Here is a 19,703-nt window from a genome sequence, read left to right as displayed (position 1 = left end):
AGTTATGGAAAACAAATTGCAGATGGACAAAATAGCAAAAAAAGAGAGATTGTTCTGTAACTTTAAGGACTGGTATGTATTAATTTTACTTATGTTGCATCAAAGAGTCCACTTTGAAGCATGAACTGATATTGAGGGTTAGGTTCATTCTCTGAGCTTGTGGGTTGGTTTCTGAGCATTTCATTACCAGGCTAGGTAACATGTTCAGTGGAGTTTATGGGATGTCAGTGTCAATGTTCTTCTAAGGGTTTCAGGTGTGGGTGTGTCAAGTGAGGGTCTTGTGATGGGTCAAGTGTGAGTCATCAATGAGGGTCTTGTGCTAGGTCTTGTGATAGGTAGGTTACATCAGGTCAGGGTCATTGGGAGGTGAATGGCTGGTGGGAGGGCTTGCGTGGGTTGGTTGAGGGTCTGTGCTGTCGCTGGTTGGATGTATGGTTGATTTGGATTCTGAGGGGTTCGTAGGCTGGTTGTAGGTCAATTTGTGTGTCCTGCTGTATCTTGTGTGTCCTGCTGAGTTTGTTAGGAGATACAACCGGACACATAAATCTTGAAGTAGCCGATCAGATAACATATCAGCAATGCTGACCACACAGATGACACTCCCATATATTAATGGAGTGTCCGAGGCTACTACGTGGTTGTTAGCCCCTTACAATATTAATGTCGCCCATAGACTTGACCAAACTCTGTGTGCCAGGTTAATGCATCCTAAAGAGCCACTCCCCAACGAAGAAAGATCATCAGTTATATATAGGATTCAATGTAAAAATTGCCAATGCAATTACATTGGGGAAGCAACTAAGAGGCTCAAAACCAGGCTACATGAGCATGAGTTGGTGATCAGGAGACAAGAACAATGCTCACAGGTGTGGGCACATATGGCTAGTTACAACCATATGTTTGATTTTGCCAACGCTGAGGCCATAGCCCGGGATAACACCAAGGGCAGCCGATTGCTCAAGCAGGCATGGCTATCTGATGAAAACTCCATTAACTGTCATACAGACCTTTTACCTGCTTACCAGATGCTAAGGGGATGGGAGGAACGATGCTATGACTTATGACGGGCACGAGCCTGCTCTTTGCAGGACCTGAACAACACTGCTACAGGCAGAACAGCGATCCCCAGAAAGGATGAATCTTCAATGTGCCCTGTGTCAGACCTTCGAACATGCCATGTATTAGATCCTGATTTGGAGGGCATAGCCACAACAATAATCCCCAAGAAGGACAAATCCACAACATGCCCGGCTTTAGGTCTTGAGATGGAGGCTCAGGGTTGGCCAAAGAAGGGGGGGCGAGGTACAAAACAACTGCGGCTGAGTAATTGGCTCTCTGATGTGTATATGCTCACCAGGAGAGCGACCATGAATAAAAAAATAACTTCTGATTCTGCAAGCACATGAAGAAATGCAGGACATTTAGAAATGCTACGGCCGTCTGAAGTCAATAGACTGGTGACCCGCTCAATGAGCAGGGTGCAAAAGCAGCCAGCTATATAGGCAAACTCCCAGATGTCCTATTCTTCCTCTGACGACATCGGCAGTTTGGCCGATGAAAGCTAAGTGTTTTGCATATTAAACAGTTTGTTTATTTTTCTACCCTGGTGCTATATATATATATATATATATATATGTATTCCTTTGTTTGTAGGGTAGAGATGATGCATGGAATACTGAGGAATGTGGTCCAAGGAAATAAAAAAAACAGGAAGTAGAAATAGTGGTAATTACAATCTTGAAACCAACCATTTCCAGAACAGATATTCTTGCTTTGATGAACTATATGTAGTTTGATATGAACTTTGTCTCTCTCCATAGCATACATAGCTGTACCTTTTGATGAATTCTAACTCAGTTTCACACCTGCTATCTGTTTTGTGACTGATCAGTGTCAAAGAGATATTTTGTACTTTTGCTAAGGTCACAGAAATGACAGGTTGGCTTTGAGAAGCATGGTATTTATATGTCTTTGATCTTTAAAGCCAAAGCATTTGTTCTTAGGAGCTCACAGCAGCAGCAATGTCCTAGGTAGAAGGGGTAACCTCAAACAAGTTGCAAATGAAGATTGGATGGAAAGAGATACGAGAAAAGTGACTCTATGAACTTGGGTTTTTTTTTCCATTCTAGTATTCTTTTGTTCTATTCCACAAAAAGGCAAAGAGAGCATAGTAAATGATCCATAATTATGAATCAAATAAGGTATGTTTGAGCTGCAAGACAGAACTGCCTAACTAATACAAAATACTTATTTCCTGCCTTAGAACCTCTTCAATTCTAAAAGCATATTTGTGGTAGGCAAAAATAAAGAAACAATACAAATAAAAAAATTACTATAAATTAATAAGTCATTTTGTTTTTGCTATTTATGGAATAAAAGAAAATATCTTCTTAATGTTTGTCATGCCATAGCGAATTTTCTATTTGCCTTTGTTCACACCTGTTTTTGCTCTCCCTTGACACCTATATTGATACCATAGTCTTCTTCCTTGTTGAATCAAACAGTTGTAATATAGCTAGAATTGTATTTGTTGAATGAACAATGCAGAGACAAAGGAAGCAGAGAAAATTCCAATTTTATTGAGTCTCCATTTGAGATGGGATCAAATATCACATTAAGTTGATAATACAGTGCATCAGTGCTTATTCATTTCTGTTGTCTGTAACCTGTCATTCCATAGTTGGCAAATAATTTATTGGAATCATTATTGATGCACACCTAAAAAAGGGACCAAGATGCTGTGAGCATATCTTCTATTTTAAAGGTTAAAGCTGAATGAAATACCTTGTTTTTATCACTGTTCTTAAAGGTTTCTAATAGTCTGAATGACCTTAAACTGTTTGAATTTCCAATTACCTTTTCATTTTTGAGGATGAGACAGGTTGCTGTCATATAAAGGATATATAAGGGAAAAGAATAAAGAACAATGGGAAGAAAAAAGTGAATAGTTAATTGTCTTTTTAGCTAAAGTAGATAATACAATGGCATTTCAGTGAGACTTTTTTCATTAAATTCAAAATCCTTTGTCTTTCTCAACTGATAAGCTGCTTAACTCGAGTATAATCAGGGAACCAAGGTTCACATAGATTTCCTTTAATGAGTTTTAATGCCAAGAATTGAGAGCCAGTTTGGTGTGGTGTTATAACAGCAGACTGGAAACCAGGAGACTGTGAGTTATGGTCCTGCTTTATGCACAAAACCAGTTGGGTGAATTGGGAGCAGTCATTCTCTCAGCCCTAGGAAGAAAAGTTCTCTTTCCCAGCCTCTTTTCAATTATCTCCTCATTCTATCTATAGAACAGATGGATCAACATTGGCTGGTAGGATGGATAGGATCCCTTGCGCTTCCTAAAAACACCCCAAGACTGTGTCACTGAAATCCAGGAGTGACTTACATGGGAGTAGCACACCATTCATTTCTGCATTTATACATGTATACCAGCTATAACCACTGTTTGTCACAACGTCCAGCAGAATAAAAGTAGAGGTGAATATAAGGCTATTCAAAGCAGCAACTGTATCTTTAAACCTGCTAAGCACCGCCAATCAGTAAACATGTGTCTGCCCTCAGTCTGGATGATATTGCAATCCCTGACCTGAAAATGATAATCCAACTTTGAATTACAGGTCGGATTCTCCCTTTGTATAAAGAGGGGGAAACATAAGGGGAAAGATGTCTAACCCCTTCAGAGGAAAGCCAGGTTTACAGATGGCACAAACAACATAGCTGAAGTGTTATTGGTGAAGACACTGGTGAAGCGGTCACAGCAGCACCTGCATTTTCTGTGTCACATGAGAATAGCACATCTCCTTCCCCTGTCCTTTTCACTTTCTAAAATGGGGCGATCAAGAGCATTCTGTTATATGGCATACAGTCTGATTTGGAAGCGTCACTGCTTCAGGCTGGAAGGTGGTGCAGAGAGTGGTGAGGTTGACAGAAAAGTTTATTGGCAGTTCCCTCCCTTCCACCCAGGACATAGCATATAGGCGTTACTTCAGCAGGGTCCATAAGATTGCCTGGGACACTACATACCCTCTTCATGACCTGTTTTCTTTTTTACCTTCTGGGAGGAGGCTTCGTGGCATCTGAAGCAGAACATCCAGATCCAGTCACAGTTTTGTGCCATACAGTGTTAACCTTGTGAACTCTAAAGCTTCCTCTTTCCGTTATATATTCCAAATGGACAGTGATTAATAGTTACATGTTATTTATATGTAAGGGTGTAGGTTTATACATATGTTGTATCTAGCATGTTTAAATGTGTGTTATGTAAGTGTACACTTTGAGAGCAAGCAACTAAATTTCATTTTTAATGTGTGCCAATGTGTCCACAGTAAAAAATAACAAGTCAGTCAGTCAGTCGTCTGTCTGTCTGTCTGTCTGTCTGTCTGTCTGTCTGTCTGTCTGTCTGTCTATCTATCTATCTATCTATCTATCTATCTATCTATCTATCTATCTATCTATCTATCTATCTATCTATCTATCTATCTACACACACACTTTTTCCCATGTTCTCTGCCTAAGAGTTAGCCATATCACAACCATAGTGTTGTAATTGACTATTCTATTACGATTAGCAAGTTTGTAGATTACAATGGCAGTAACAGCAATGAATGGTTTTAGATTTGTTGCCTCATGTAAAACAATTTGGCCCGTTTCTTTTAGTTCTTAAGGAACCATGTCAGAAAGAACATACGCTTAAAGTATCAGATTAATGGGTGGAAGTTAAATGGAAGTGATTATGCACACTGCAGGATTATTTGAAAGAGTACTTTTGTGGATTCTTATCTAAGCAAAAAAGGCATATCTATATTTATGATTATGAAGGCTGGTTGATGTAAGTTGGAAACTTCATTACAGTGTGTTGCTCCAGTTGTTTAAAAAAGATCCTCTTGCTAAATACATGAGCACCTCCAATATTTCAGATCAGCTGTAACGGTGCTTATTTGTATAAGTCATTTTATTTCCACTTTTGATTGATGAGTGACAGGTTTGGTTGAAGAATCAGAAGGTTCATAAATAGGCACTAGGAAATTTAAAGAGAGGGTTTAAAGGAAATGAGTAGCCATGGTCTGGTGCTGTGCTTATTATAATCTGCTACTTTTTCTAGTAAACGTAGTGTGCCAGAACTTGAGGTGGAATAATTAATTACAGTGAAAAAGAAATTTGGTAAGATTCAGAGAACAAGTTAAAACATAATGTGAAGGAAAGCACAATGTCTTTTTTTGATAAATAGAAATATAGTACAGCAATTAAAAGTGGGAACTGTAGACATTGGAATTTTAAACAAAGAAAAAACCAAGAAAATAATAAGCATGCCACATAAACGTGTCAATGGTGCAACTGATATATTAGCTGCTTATTGGGGCAGAAGAAAATAAAATAGAAAGTCCAAACTACTGGGGGGCAGAAAACAACTTGTTGTGTTTTTGAGGAGGATGCTATTTTATTTATAGGAATGAAATAATAGGAAGAAAGGATTTGTCCTTTTTTAGATTTGGGATACCACAATTAGTTCTTTTCCAGAGTCACCCCAATTTGGATATAAATTGTTATACCCAAATAAGAAAAACAAGGACCGGCATTATATCACTCCAGTACACTATAAACAGAGCTTTTCAACTGGTGGTATGCGTACCACTGGTGGTACGCGAGCATCTAACTGGTGGTACATGGCGAGTGTCATGGTCACCTTCCTCTCCCCCCCCCTTGGTCCGCTCCTTCCCAGCTCACTTGCTTGCGGAAAACATGCTGCTTGGCAGTGGCTTGCAGGAACCTTATTGAGGGTGCATGAAGAGCGTAGGCGCAGAGTGAGGCCCTGCCCTCCACAGGGACTCGTGCAGCAACCGGATTGACTTCTTCTTGTGCGTGTGGGCCAGTGGGATCCATATCACCCTTCCACCACTCTTCTTACTCCACAAGTAAGCGTGAGCCTGAAGGGGACAGAGCCATCCACTCCCTCGGCAGGTAGGTGTTTGAGACGACTCACATTGCGGCTCTGAGCGCCAACATCACAACCGCCCTCTCCTTCTTTTCCCCCTTCTCTCTCCCTCTCTCTCTGTTGCGGCCTCACTCTCTTCCATCTTCTTTTCCTCCCCCCCCCCCGTGAGCTTGCGATACCCCTCATGGCCCTCACATTGCCTCCCGGGGCTGGAGAATTTTCTCCCTCTCCTTTTCCCGAGGTGCCCAGTTTTACGGAGGGGAAAGCAAAGCAGCCAGATGGTGCACGCCCTCCTGGAGGACTCATCCCACGGCAGCAGGTGGGAATCGAGGCACACATTTGTTTTGCTGATGCGTGCCAGGTGAAGCCATCAGAACATGGGTGTGGAGGGAAAAATGCACCTGCCTGACTCCCTCCCCCATTTCACAGCATTTAACCCTTCGCCATCTCTGTGACAGCCAGCCAGCCTGCCCGCCAGTTTCCCCTTTCAGGCCAGGAGAAGTGCATAGTGTTGCCTGTATTGCGGGCTTAAAGTCTGAAACAGCCATGCTCTTGGCTGACTGATCGCCTTTCTCCCCCCCATCTTTTGGGGGTTTTTTTAACTCACCGCTTTAGAGGCAGTGTAAAGACAAACTCCAGGAGGTGCTCACAGGGCGAGTGTCTTGGTCGTCTTCCTCCCCCTTGCTCTGCTTTTTCCCCCCATCATTTCTTCAACAGCCTTGAACACATGCTGAGGAGGAGCAGGGGCGTCTGGCCCTTTGTCTCTCTGCTGTTGCCGCTGCCAGTGCCAGCTCATTTCTTGGTTTCTGCTTGCTTTCCGCAAGCAAGGGGGATCAGCATTTCTGAGTGAAGCTCAGCTGTACTTGCACATGGCGATTCCGCGCTCCTGCCCAGCTCATTTCTTGGTTTCTGCTTGCTTTCCACAAGCAAGTGAGTGAGATCAGCATTTCTGAGTGAAGCTCAGCTGTACTTGCACACGGCGATTTAGCGGCCCTGCCCAGATCATTTCTTGGTTTCTGCTTGCTTTCTGCAAGCAAGTTAACTGGGCAGGAGCGCGGGATCAGCATGTGTAAGTACAGCTGAGCTGCGCTCAGAAATGCCAATCAGTCCCAGTTACTGGTAAGGCAATTGGCCCATTCCTCTCCTATCGCCTGCTCCGCCTGGCTCGAGCACTGATACTTTCAAAGGTGGCCGCTTCAAGGTCACATGGGCAGCCCTCGGCTGCTCCCCTCCCTGCCTCCAAATTGATGCCCGGGCCAGCGTGCCTGACTGAGGAATTCTGGGAGTTGAAGTCCAGAAGTCATAAAAGGGCCAGGTTTGAAGACCCCCCTGCTGTATATCAATTTTGCCGCATGCCGAGAGCCTCAGCTCTGATTGTTGATTGGTTCACTGTCACTTCAGTCAACTCCCTTGTCAAGTGGCTTGCAATTGGGTGATGCCGTTAAACTCTCGCGCTGAGTGGGAGGGCATGTTGCCATGGCTCTTGCTCTCCAACAGGCTGTGGGGGCCACCGTGGAGGGGAGGGTTATTTTATGATGGGGGCGGGTGAGAGAGACAGGAGGGGAGGTTATGGCGGGAGAAACAAAAACGCTTTCGAGTGGCCTCATCATGACTGCTGCCTCCTGTTACGGGTTGTGGTTCTTTTGATCCTGGCGTGCAGCTCCGGTAAGCGGGCGGGTGAGCACGAGATAGTTCAGGGCATCCCCAGCTGCCCCTTTTCCTCCTGAGCCTCTTTCCAGTAACGGAGGCTCAAGATGCCTAAGTGGCCTTATTGTTAGGAAGTGATGATGAGCTCATGTTGATTTCTTAACCAGAAATCCCCCATCAGAAAATATTTCTTATCATTAGGAGCATGTCTTCTTGTGATAGTTTGGGCTATACCGAGTATTAATTTTCCTCAATTTATGTCTGTAAAGTGATTTGAGGGGCGTGGTTGCTTGGATTATGATAGAAGTGTTCAAGTTAAGTGGGCATCAGGTTTCTTGGTAAAAATGGATTTGGAAGGAAGGAAGGAGATGACAATGAGAGTGAGAGTGAGGGAGGGAAGGAGGAAGGGACAAAGAGGGGGGGAAGGAAGGAACGAAAGAAGGAAGAGACAGTGGGAAAGGGAGGGAGAGATAGAGAGAGAGAATGAGAGGGAGAGAAAGAGAGAGAGAGAGAAATAGAGAGAGGGAGAGAGAGAAAGAGGGAGAGAGAGAGAAGAAGAGAGAAAGAAAGAGGAAGGGAGAGAGGAAGAGAGAAAGAGATAGGGAGAGAAAGACGGAGAGAGAGAGAGAAGGAGAGAAAGAGAGGGAGAGAGAGAAGGAGAGAGAAAGAGGGAGGGAGAAAGAGGGAGGGAGAGAGGGAGAAATAGAGATAGGAAGAGAGGGAGAAAGTAAGAGAGGAAGAGAGAAAGAGAGGGAGAGAGATTAAATTAGTAACATGGTATTAAGTGAATTTGGTTTCCCCACTAACTTTGCTTGTCAGAAGGTTGCAAAAGGCGATCACATGACCCTGGAACAATGTGACCATCATAAATATGAATTGGTTGCCAAGCATCCGAATGTAAATCACATGACCCTCGGGATGCTGCAATGGTCATAAGTGTGAAAAATGGTCATGTTACTTTTTTCAATGCCGTTGTAACTTTGAACAGTCACTAAGCAAACTGTTGTAAGTCAAGGACTACCTGTATTTTATCACTTTTTTCCATTTTTTTGGGTCATCAAGTTTTTGACATCTTGCTAGGTGACTGGTGGTACTCGAATGTTGCCATATTCTAAAAATGGTATAGTCAGTGAAAAGGTTGAAAAATTTTGTGAGTTGACATCCATTCATTTTAAAATTGCTAGAGTTGAGAAACACTTTTTGAGTCCTTTAAGAATGCCTAAAATAAGATGTGACTCATAAAACCTTAAATGGGCATAAGCCAGAGTAGCCATAAGAACAATCCAATGAGAATGGCCTATCTTCAGAGTTAGGTGTTTTGTTTTTTGTTTTGTTTTTAGTGAAAAGAATATAGTTAAATAAGCCCATCTGCCCTAAGTGAACAAAAATAACTACCACCATCTCTTACAGGACATGAATGATAAGAGTTTATTTGTACAAACTCAGCCATTGAGATCTCCCTCCAGTGTGGTTATTATTTAGAAGTTGCATTTTATCCCAGCAGAATTAATTAGGACTAATGGTGATTAGTGAGCCTGCTTCTTGCATTCCAACTTGCTCACATGGATAAAACAATGAACCTTTCAGAAAACTGCTGTTTTGCAACAGTTATCTCTATTTTAAAGAGAGAGGTAGAGGAGGGAGGGAGGGAGAGAGAGAGAGGGAAACAAGCTGGCAAATTACAAGTCATCAGACTGAATACAATCAGCAAATTATTGCAAGGCATTTCTGGTGGAAGCTCTGTAATAAGATAGAATGAGAGCACATTTTACAAGATGAACAAGCTGGTTTCAGTACGAGACACTGATAGCAGATCACTGTTCAATCTCACAACACTTACTGTAGAAGATATATATATATATATATATATATATATATATATATATATATATATATATATATACACACACACACACACACATAGGGCACCTATACAACCCAATATGTAGTATTTGTTCACTTAAAAGAGGCCCAGACATCAGTCTTCAAAGATACTGTTTTGATTGCCCTTTAAAAGGTTACTAGTTGTTACCAGCCTGAATTCCAAAAATAAAAGGCTGGTCCATGACTATGTAGCAAATGAGGTGATGACTATACAGGAAGTCCTCAAGGTACAAACCTAATGGAGCCCATCCATAAGGCTTGTAAGTCAAAAAATAATCATCAAATGAATCAGACTCAATTTTACACATTTTTAAAATCAAATTCATTAAAGGAATCAAGTGGATTCTTAAATGAATGAAGAACTATTTCCCCCATTTGTTAATTGATCGCTGCCACTTAATTGAACTGAGAGGCTTTCTTGCTGGCTGCCCACCAGTGTTTCCAGTGCTGCCAGCTCAGGAACTAAATTGCCTCCAAGCAGGGCTTGCAGCCATTGCAAATACTTTTTAAAATACCTGCTGCTAGTTAGCTCAAGCATCTTCAACTGCCCAGAGCAAATGCTTTAAAAAAAACACAACCACTTGCCACTAATTAGCTGAAGAGTCTCCAGCCAGGCACCCAGAGGGAGATGGGTAAGGGATTTTGTACAACTGTCGCCTTGCAACACTAACAGAGATGGAAGGAACCTTGAGGCTATCTAATTTAATCTACTGCTCTCACAATAGAGTAATAAATGCCCATCCAGTTTCTTCTTAAAAGCTTCCAGTGATGAGGCAGCCACAACTTCTGCAGGCAATTTTAATTTAAAACCTGCAAACTACAGTAATATATACTAACTAATCTCCAAAATAAAAGCAAAGAAACACAATGTTATAGAATGCCTTGTGTAGATCCTGGCTAGCATTTCTACAAGCAGTTACAAGGAAAATGCAAACAAACTTTATCTTTGCAAAGTACTCTACTTACAAACACAATAGTTTCCAAAGTATAGTACTTAAAAAGCAGAGCAGTTCCAAAATATTTTTTTGTTACTCTGTAGTGCTTGCAAACTGTTTGTTTGCAAGCACTATAGAATAACAAAATATACCGTATATACTTGAGTATAAGCCGACTCGAGTATAAGCCGAGACCCCCAATTTCACCCCCAAAAACTGGGAAAAGTTGTTGACTCGAGTATAAGCCGATCCGCCGTTCTGCAAGCCTCCGCCGCCAGCAGAGGCTCGATCCGCCATTTTGCAAGCCTGAATACACAGGAATACCCTGTGTGGCCGCGGCTCTAGGGGAAGCCCTGGCTGTCCGCTTCCTCGCTCCACGCTGCCATTCGGGGCCCGCGCGTTCCCCGGGCAAATCGCGGCGCCCAGCAGGCGAGGAAACACGCCCGCTCCAGTCGCCCCCCCTTCCCTCAGGAGACGCGAAGTAAGTGACCGCCCGGAGCTTACCGAGGACTTGCGCGCGGCCGAGGCTTCGGTGCTTCCAGGATCGCGCGCACCTCTCCCAAGCCGTCGCCGTCCGGAGACCTGCCGAAGTTTGGGGAGGTTTGGGGAGGTGCGCGCGCACCTCCCCAAACCTCCCCAAACGTCGGCAGGTCTCCGGACCTCCGCGCCCTGCCTGCCTGCTTCTTTCCACTGCGGAAAGAAGCAGGCAGGCAGGGCGCGGAGGTCCGGAGACCTGCCGACGTTTGGGGAGGTGCCCAAACCTCCCCAAACGTCAGCAGGTCTCCGGACCTCCGCGCCCTGCCTGCCTGCTTCTTTCCGCTGCGGAAAGAAGCAGGCAGGCAGGGCGCAGAGGTCCGGAGACCTGCCGACGTTTGGGGAGGTTTGCGCGCGCACCTCCCCAAACCTCCCCAAACTTCGGCAGGTCTCCGGACGGCGGTGGCTTGGGAGAGGTGCGCGCGATCCCGGAAGCACCAAAGCCTCGGCCGCGCACAAGTCCTCGGTAAGGTTTTTTGTTGACTGGAGTATAAGCCGAAGTGGAATTTTTCAGCCCAAAAAGTGGGCTGAAAAATTCGGCTTATACTCAAGTATATACGGTATATATATTTTAAAGTACTTACAGAAGCAATCCTCAAGCCCAAGCAGTAGCAGATTCTCCACTCAGCACCAAAACAGCAAAAACAAACTGCCGCTGGCTCAGCTCTTGTTTGGCCATGTGACCAGGGCCAAAAAACTCCCGCCTTCCAGTTTCAGGAAATTGTATTTGTAACCCAACTGGCCCAGGCAAGTCACAGAGATAAAAATGGTTGTTGCTGCAGAAGTAACTGAATCCAGGTGACATGGCTATGGAGGGCTCTTTTTGTTTGAAATTTTGAATTTCTAATGTAAGTACCCTTTCTGGATAAATTCATTTTTGTGAAAACTCACTAAATTAACATTCATACCTGGGGGATTACCTGTATTAGTATACCTGTAATATATAAGTGGAACAATTAAATCCTTCCCAATAAACAAGTATTCTATGTACCCCCACACAGCAAAAGCTAGTAATAGTAGAGGCAATGTCATACTATCACAGGAAGAAAAACATTTTTTAAAAAACTCTAATGGCAAGATTCAAGAAAATATTCCTGTCGATATGTAACATCCAAAACAGTGTCGCTTCAAATATCTCCATTTCCTGGTGAGTAGTTGACCTTTTGTTTTGAACACAAAACACTTGAAACTATTATTGTGAAACCAAAACAGTTTACACTTAAACCATACTATTTGGTGCCCTTCAGATATTTTTGATTTCAACTTCTGTGTACCTTACAGTCTTGGCCAGGGAAGGAAGGAAGAAGGTGGTTGTAATTTTAAATTGTTGGGAGTGTTGAAAGAAAAGCTTCATCGTGGTTCAGTCCAAGCCGGGAATAAACATGGCTGCTGCTTTAGGAAGAAGATTGTAGTTTATTGAAAAGGAGAACCAGACAGGAAGATGGCTGGCAGAAAAGAGAGTGAACACATGTAGGGAGTGGGTTTCTATACATTCTGGAGCCTTTTGTCTGGAGTGGTTTCCTGTTCCTGTTTTGAGGCTATTTCCTGTGTCATGTATTCTGACCTGACTTTGGGTTTGCCTTTCTGGTATTCTGATGGTGATGGGTTACTCCTATTATGTCCAAAGGTCACATCCTGCTTACCTGGGCTGGGGTATGTAGATTTTAGGTCTTTGTCTTCTTAATCTCCTAGCTCCCTGGATTTACATCTGCATCTCTATAGAGCTGGTCCCTGCTTGGGGGAGGGAGACCTGGGGCCATTAAGAAAACTTTGAGGAAATATATTTTCCTGCCCTTTTAATATTTCCTTCTCTGGGGGCTGACTTCCCACAAGAGGAAGCTGCTGAACTACCATAGAAAATGTTACAGTAGTAATGAACAGATAATGACCGGGCTGAGTCAAATATGTATAACACTGTATTCCTTAGGAAGGAGTATCTTTTGTAAAAAAAATATGCCAGCCAAAGATCTACCCTTACCATTGAGATACCACAGAAGTGAATTTTCTAAAATCCTATTCTAGGAGAAAGTAGAGGTAGTGTGCTTGATGCTACTTCTGGAGATCCAGGGTTGAAGAATCCAGAGAAGAAATCAGAATCCAGTGTTTGTCATCATACAATTGACTAAGAAAATGGAAAGTGCAACTAGAGAACACTCAATTATGCTGCAAGGTGCTGGGTGTTGGGTCTCTTCAAATCCTGAGAATGTTTAAGGAAGGGATTAGCTTGGTTGTTTAAGAGTTCTGCTTTGTTATCATTTCAGCTCAGACCTCTAGTGATAGGAAATCTGTCTCAGATCTCCCGTCTTTCAAAAAAAAAAACGCAAGCTCATTCTGTCTTCTAGATATAGCTCCCTGGAGCTCAATATCTTTTGCTTGACAGCTGTTGACAAGTACTAAACAACCTACTCCAGCCAAATTCTCATCTAGTTGTTGAAACTGCCCATGCATTCTGAGGACATGGCAGGATTAAAATGCAAGTGGGAATAAGTTTTAATTGCAGATTAATCCAAGAGAGCCTGATGAGAAATTGCAGCCAGAGGAACCTAGCTCCCTGAAAATTCTCCTTTCTTTTGAGAAGACAGCAAATTTGGATTCCCATGACAAATTAAGTTACAATGCTGTTCCATTTGTTTTTGTCTTTGTGCAAATTGCCAAAATGGCCTTTGTATATTATTAACCATAGTTTATGATTGTGTGGTTTAGTTTATTCAATAAATAAACCCCTGTCTTTTAGCCTTCAGGAAAGTCCTTAAATAACCTGGCTATGCTGGCTGGCATGGGGTCCTAAAGGAAAAGCTGCTGACTGGAGGTGAGTGATGCCCTAATAGAGGAGGCACCCCACCTCTCCCCTCCAAATACCTGTGTTTTAACTTGCCTTATTGCTGCATATGGCAATGGGACCTACTTCTGATATGTTGCTTGTTATATATTAACTACTAATATTATGGTGCTGCAAAAACTAATGTACCTCCAACTGTTTTGGAGGGAAACGTCAAAGGATTCAGGTTTGGGCGGGAGCGAGCTAATGTTATGATTGGCTGACACCCTAGAGGCAGAGAGTATAAATTGCAGGCATGTTGCCGGATTTTGGCAGTTCTGTTCTGGTTCAATACAGTAAACACTTTTGAATCATGCCGGTCTGGTCATTGCCTTCAAGACCCAATACACAATATTGCTTCTTGTTCATATCTTGTTTTGGGATTTAATGGAAGAGGGAGAAGCCATGCAGGCTGGAGATCAACTGTACAATGAGAAACAGGATCTCATAGCTACCTCAAAACTCAGGAAGTGCAACAACATTTTAACTGTATACATTTCAGTTCTATTTTCCCCAGCAAGAATTTTTATTTTATTATTTTTAAATCTGGCTTCAAGAAAAGAAAGAGATGGGGAGGAGGTGAAAATAAAGCAGGGATGTATTTCCCCATTCATCACACCGGTCTAAATATATTGTACATGACCCATCGCCTCTCTCTGAGGGAGATGGGTGGTCAAGAAATACAAAATATAAATAAGTAAATCCTACAGATCTCTTTGCTGTACCTCTTACAAACACAGTAATATTGGTTTCTTCCCTCATAAACAAGGTGCAATTAATTCTGTAGCATTTCTTTTTAGCCTCAAAATCATGTTTACTTGTTTTCTTGATGGGCACCGTTTAAAAAGCTTCAACATTTCCTTGCATGGATTTTTGTGTTTGCTGCTGTTGTTGTTGCTGTTGCTGCTGTGAAAAAATTACCAGGAAGGTATATATGTGGCTTTGGCTAAATCATATCCTCATGAAAAATAATTGAATACTTTCCTTGCTTTCTTTCAACTATGTAATGCTGCTAGATAAATAAATATCTGTTTAATTTGTACTTTCATTTTGAAAGCCTTTTCAATTTAGTTTGTTAATACTTGCTATATGAAGAGAGTCTGAATTTAGGAGACAAGCAATGTGTACTTTGCATTGACAGTAGGGAATTGGTTTTTTTAATAAAGTCAATATAAGCCCTATATCTGAAAAGCTCAAAGAAATAAAGGTGTAAATAGAGATAGGAAGCCAAAATGATTCTGGAGATTACCTTTTCACTGCTAAGCTGAGTGTGTTGACTTGTAGGAGAGTCAGGTCACAGGCCTGTCAGGAGATGCAACAGGCAAAGGAGTATTAAGCATTCTGCGTGCCCCGTCTTGCCAAAACAAATTATGCTCCTTTGCCCCCTGTATCCTTGCTCAATGATTGATAGTAGGAAAGTGGCAGACCAAGTTCCTTTATACATGTTTGCCATGAACCAAATTGATTTTTTATGTACCACAGCAACAGTTCTAGACAATCCACGTCAGTCTGTAAAATAATAGTTTACAAGCCAGGGCTCTCAATGACTTTAACTTACTTTCAGGGAAAAATAATGAACAATTTGAAGGCATAGCAGCACTGATATGAATTGATAAGATAGGCATATTTTCTTGCAGAAGTTATATTTTGCCTTTGGATAAAGCAACATTATTTTTCTTTGTTTACTTATTAAAAACTAATAGATAGATGTATAAGGCAACTTCGCTATTCCTGTTTTGTAAATAAGAGCTGACAATGTAAATAAAAGCTCACCATATGTTATTCTCTACCAACTGCCTCCTCCTCCTCCTCCTCCTCCTTGAAATGACTACTGCTATTTTTTAATTCCTTCCTCCTCAACTGGGAGACAAACTCTGCAGTGAGCGGGAGATCAAACAGATTCCTAATCAACCTAGCTGACAACTTTGTCATCCAAAAGGTGGAGGAGGGAACTAGACACAAAGTGATACTGGATTTAATTCTTACAAATAGAGAAGAAGTGATAGAGGGAGTTGAAGTTTCCAGAACAGTGGGTGAAAGTGACCACATCATATTGTAATTTAATATAATGCAAACACTAACAATAGTAAACAATGCAGCCAGTGTTTTAAACTTCTAAAGATCTGATTTTAACAAACTCAGAGAGAACCTAGGAAAGATCTCATGGATGAAAATCCTAAAGGGGAAAACAACCGAAGAAGCATGGCAAACTCTGGAAAAAGTGATCATAAAAGCCCAGACCAGCACAATACCACTGAAAAAAAGTAAAAAAAGAAATTCAAGAAGAAACCAGCATGGCTGCACAAAGATCTCTCTGACAAATTAAAAGACAAAAAGGACAAATACAAAAAATGGAAAGAGGGGCACAAAACTAAGGCTAATTATGAGCAGACAGCCAGAACATGCAAAGATGAAGTCAGGAAAGCAAAAGGCCCAGAACAAACAAAGACTTGCAACAGAAATCAAGGATAATAAAAAAATCTTCCAACATATTAACAACTAGAATAAAGTCAGGGAAACTGTAGGCCCACTAAAGAGAGAAGATGGCAAGGAAATAACAGGTAACAGGGAGAAAGCAGAGCTGCTTAACTCATTCTTTGCATCAGTCTTCACACAAAAAGAAACTATAGCCCAACGTACCAAAAAAAACCCACTGGAAAAGACATACTAGAAACAAAAATTAAAATAAGCAAGAAAATGGTAAGAGAACACCTATCCAACCTTGTTGAGTATAAATCACTGGGACCTGACAGAATACATCCCAGAGTTCTGAAGGAGCTGGCAGATGTTATCTCAGAACCATTACACCACATCTTTCATAAATCCTGGAGCACTGGGGAAGTACCTGAGGATTGGAAAAGGGCTGATGTGGTTCCCATCTTCAAGAAAGGAGAAAAAAAACCAGACCCAGGAACCTACAGACCAATCAGTTTAACATCAATAGCTGGGAAGATCCTAGAAAAGATAGTCAAAAAACAGATCTGCAAACAATTAGAAGCAAACCAAATTATAACTAGTAGCCAGCACAGGTTTGTTAAAAACAGATCATGCCAAACCAATCTTATTTCATTTTTTGATAAAGTGACTAGTGAAATGATGTGGACGTAGTATACTTAGACTTCAGTAAGGCAGTTGATAAAGTAGACCACAACCTACTCCTTGGTAAGCTAGAAAAAGGTGGAATAGACAACATTACCACCTGATGGATCTGCAGTTGGCTGGCAAACCGTACTCAACAAGTAGTCCTTAATGGCACTACATCTGCATGGAGAGAAGTAAGCAGTGGGGTACCACAAGGTTCCATCTTAGGCCCAGTACTCTTCACTATCTTCATAAATGACTTAGATAAGGGAATTGAACGGGAACTCATCAAATTTGCAGATGACACCAAACTGGCAGGAGTAACCAACATTATAGTACACAAAAAGATCTTGACAAACTTGGAACAATGGGCCCTATCCAACAAGATGAGTTTCACTGGAGAAAAGCAAAGTTTTACATTTAGGCAGGAAAAAATCAAAAGTACATATACAGATTGGGCAAGACCTGGCTTAAAAACAGTAACTGTGAGAGGGGTCTTGGAGTCCCTGTGGCTGATCACTTGACTATGAGCCAGCAATGTGCAGCAGCAGCCAAAAATCCTAATACAATCCTATACAGAGGCATAGAATCAAGAACACGTGAGGTATTAGTACCACTTTATAAAACCCTAGTAAGACCACACCTGGAATACTGCAGCCAATTTTGGTCACCATATCACAAAAAAGATGTTGGGAGTCTGGAAAAAATTCAAAGAAGACCAACTAAGACAGGGGTCAGCAACCTGAAACAGTGAAAGAGCCACTCGGAACTGGTTCCCTCACAAAAGGAAAAACTGGGAGCCGCAAAAAATGTGTGTGCATGTGTGTACATGCGCGCATGTGCAGAACAGGGTTTGACTGAAGAGTGGAGCCAAGGCGAGATATGCACCTACCCTGCATATTTGAATTGATTGGTTGAACTTTTTTAGTCCCACTTTTTTGGGGGGGGGGGACTGCACATGGCAAAGGACTGGGAGCCGCAGGAGATGGCTGAAAGAGCCGCATGCAGCTCCAGAGCCACGGGTTGCAGACCTGTGAACTAAGATAATCAAAGGCCTGGAGATTAAAACATGCAAAGAACAGCTACAGGACTTGGGTTTGACTGGTCTAAAGAAAAGAAGAACTAGGGGAGACATGATAGCAGTATTCCAGCACTTGAGGGGCTACCACAAAGAAGAGGGGGGTCATATTATTCACCAGAGGGCAGGACAAGAAACAATGGCTGGAAACTGTTCAAAGATAGAAGCAACCTGGAATTAAGGAGAAACTTCCTGACAGTGAGGACAATTAACCTGTGGAACAGCTTGCCTTCAGAAATTGTGGGTACTCCATCACTGGAGATATTCAAGAAGAGCCTAGATAGTCACTTTTCTGAGTTGTTATAGGTTCTCCTGCTTGCGCAGGGAGCTAGACTAGAAGATCTCCAAGGTCCCTTCCAGATTCTATTCTATTCTATTCTATTCTATTCTATTCTATTCTATTCTATTCTATTCTATTCTATTCTATTCTATTCTATTCTATTCTATTCTATTCTATTCTATTCTATTCTATTCTATTCTATTATTCTATTCTATTCTATTCTATTCTATTCCTCTTCTTGCTATATCTCCTCCTCTCCTCCTTCTCTACTTTTTCCTCCCTCTATTCCTCTTCTCTGCACCATCATTATTATTTCTCCTTCCCCAGTTTTTTCTTTTCTTCCCTCATTTCTCCCTTCTTGTTATTCCTTCCTCTTCTGCCTTCTTACTTGTAATACTGCTTCTCTTTCTGTAGTCAAGTTGCCACAGAAGGATAAACAGTGCATTGATGGCCAGCCACTCAAGGCTGTGGCAGAAACGTCTATGACAATTCGCCCCAAGCAATTCACCCAGCCAACTTGCCAGAGCCATCTTGCCATGAGACAAGTCACCATGGTTAACTCACTGAGGGACAACTCACTGCACGACAAAGGTTTCACTAATATCAAAGAAATGGTGGAATACAATCATTAAAGAAAGGATGCAAAAGGAGGGACAGAATGAAATGTGAATGACAAAAATTAAAATATTTTTTTATTTATTTTAAATAATTAAATTGAATTCTTAAATTGTCCTGTTGCAAGTTGTCTCATGGTGAGTTGCCTGAGGCAATTGTCCCGCAGTGAGTTGGCTGTCGTGAGTTGGCCACAGCAAGTTGGCTGCAGCGAGATGTCCCTTTCCAGTGGCAGCCCCCAAAGCCTCAGTATTCCCTTAGCCTGGGAGAAAGTTGATCTAATGAACTGCTGCTTGAGGTACATGCAGTTAATGACATACTAAAGCAATGACTATTGCAAATGTTTCTCAACCAACCTAAGATGTATGATCTTCAACTCCCAGAATTCCCCAGCCAGCATGGTTAAAAAAACACTGGACTATTGGATCAGCGCTGCCAATTACAGAAATATAGACTTTAAATGTCTATGGAGATTCTCAGTCATCCAGGTCATAGTTGTTCCAAAGATGCCTTTTCATGAGGCACCTGGACTTTCTTGTTTTCCTTTGAAGATGTTTCACTTTTCATCCAAGAAGCATTTTCAGTTCTGTCTGGATGGTGGGAAAATGGAAGGATTTATACTCCTTGCAGACAGCTGGTCTTTTCTATTCTTTTAGAGAATCGTTGAAGCCACTTGGAAGTTTGTGTTGTTAGGGTCACCTGAATAGTGCAACTGTGTGTAGAACCTTCTTGGAACTGTTGAAAGGACTCTGTTGTAGACTGGAGATAGATGATGTCATGTCCCTCCCCATCTGTTGAGAGAGGGCTGTTCAATTTTGACTTAGGTAGTCTCTTTGACCCCTCTTTCAAACCTTGCAATGTTTCTGTGCAGCTTAGTGTATCCATAATTTTGG

At 42.0% G+C, this 19,703-nt stretch overlaps 1 long non-coding RNA gene across 1 annotated transcript in view; it reads right to left on the bottom strand.

Annotated features, from left to right (window-relative positions):
* Positions 1-11,563, bottom strand: part of LOC308665222 — a 29,893-nt gene extending 18,330 nt beyond the window's left edge. The window contains exon 1 of the long non-coding RNA XR_014025841.1: positions 11,526-11,563. This is a non-coding gene — a long non-coding RNA (uncharacterized lncRNA). The remainder of the gene's footprint in view (positions 1-11,525) is intronic.
* Positions 11,564-19,703: the final 8,140 nt, after the last annotated feature.

This window comes from Vipera berus (assembly GCF_964194415.1).
Source record: "Vipera berus genome assembly, chromosome: 3".
Lineage (NCBI taxonomy): Eukaryota > Metazoa > Chordata > Lepidosauria > Squamata > Viperidae > Vipera > Vipera berus.
This window is presented reverse-complemented; position numbering and strand designations above follow the sequence as displayed.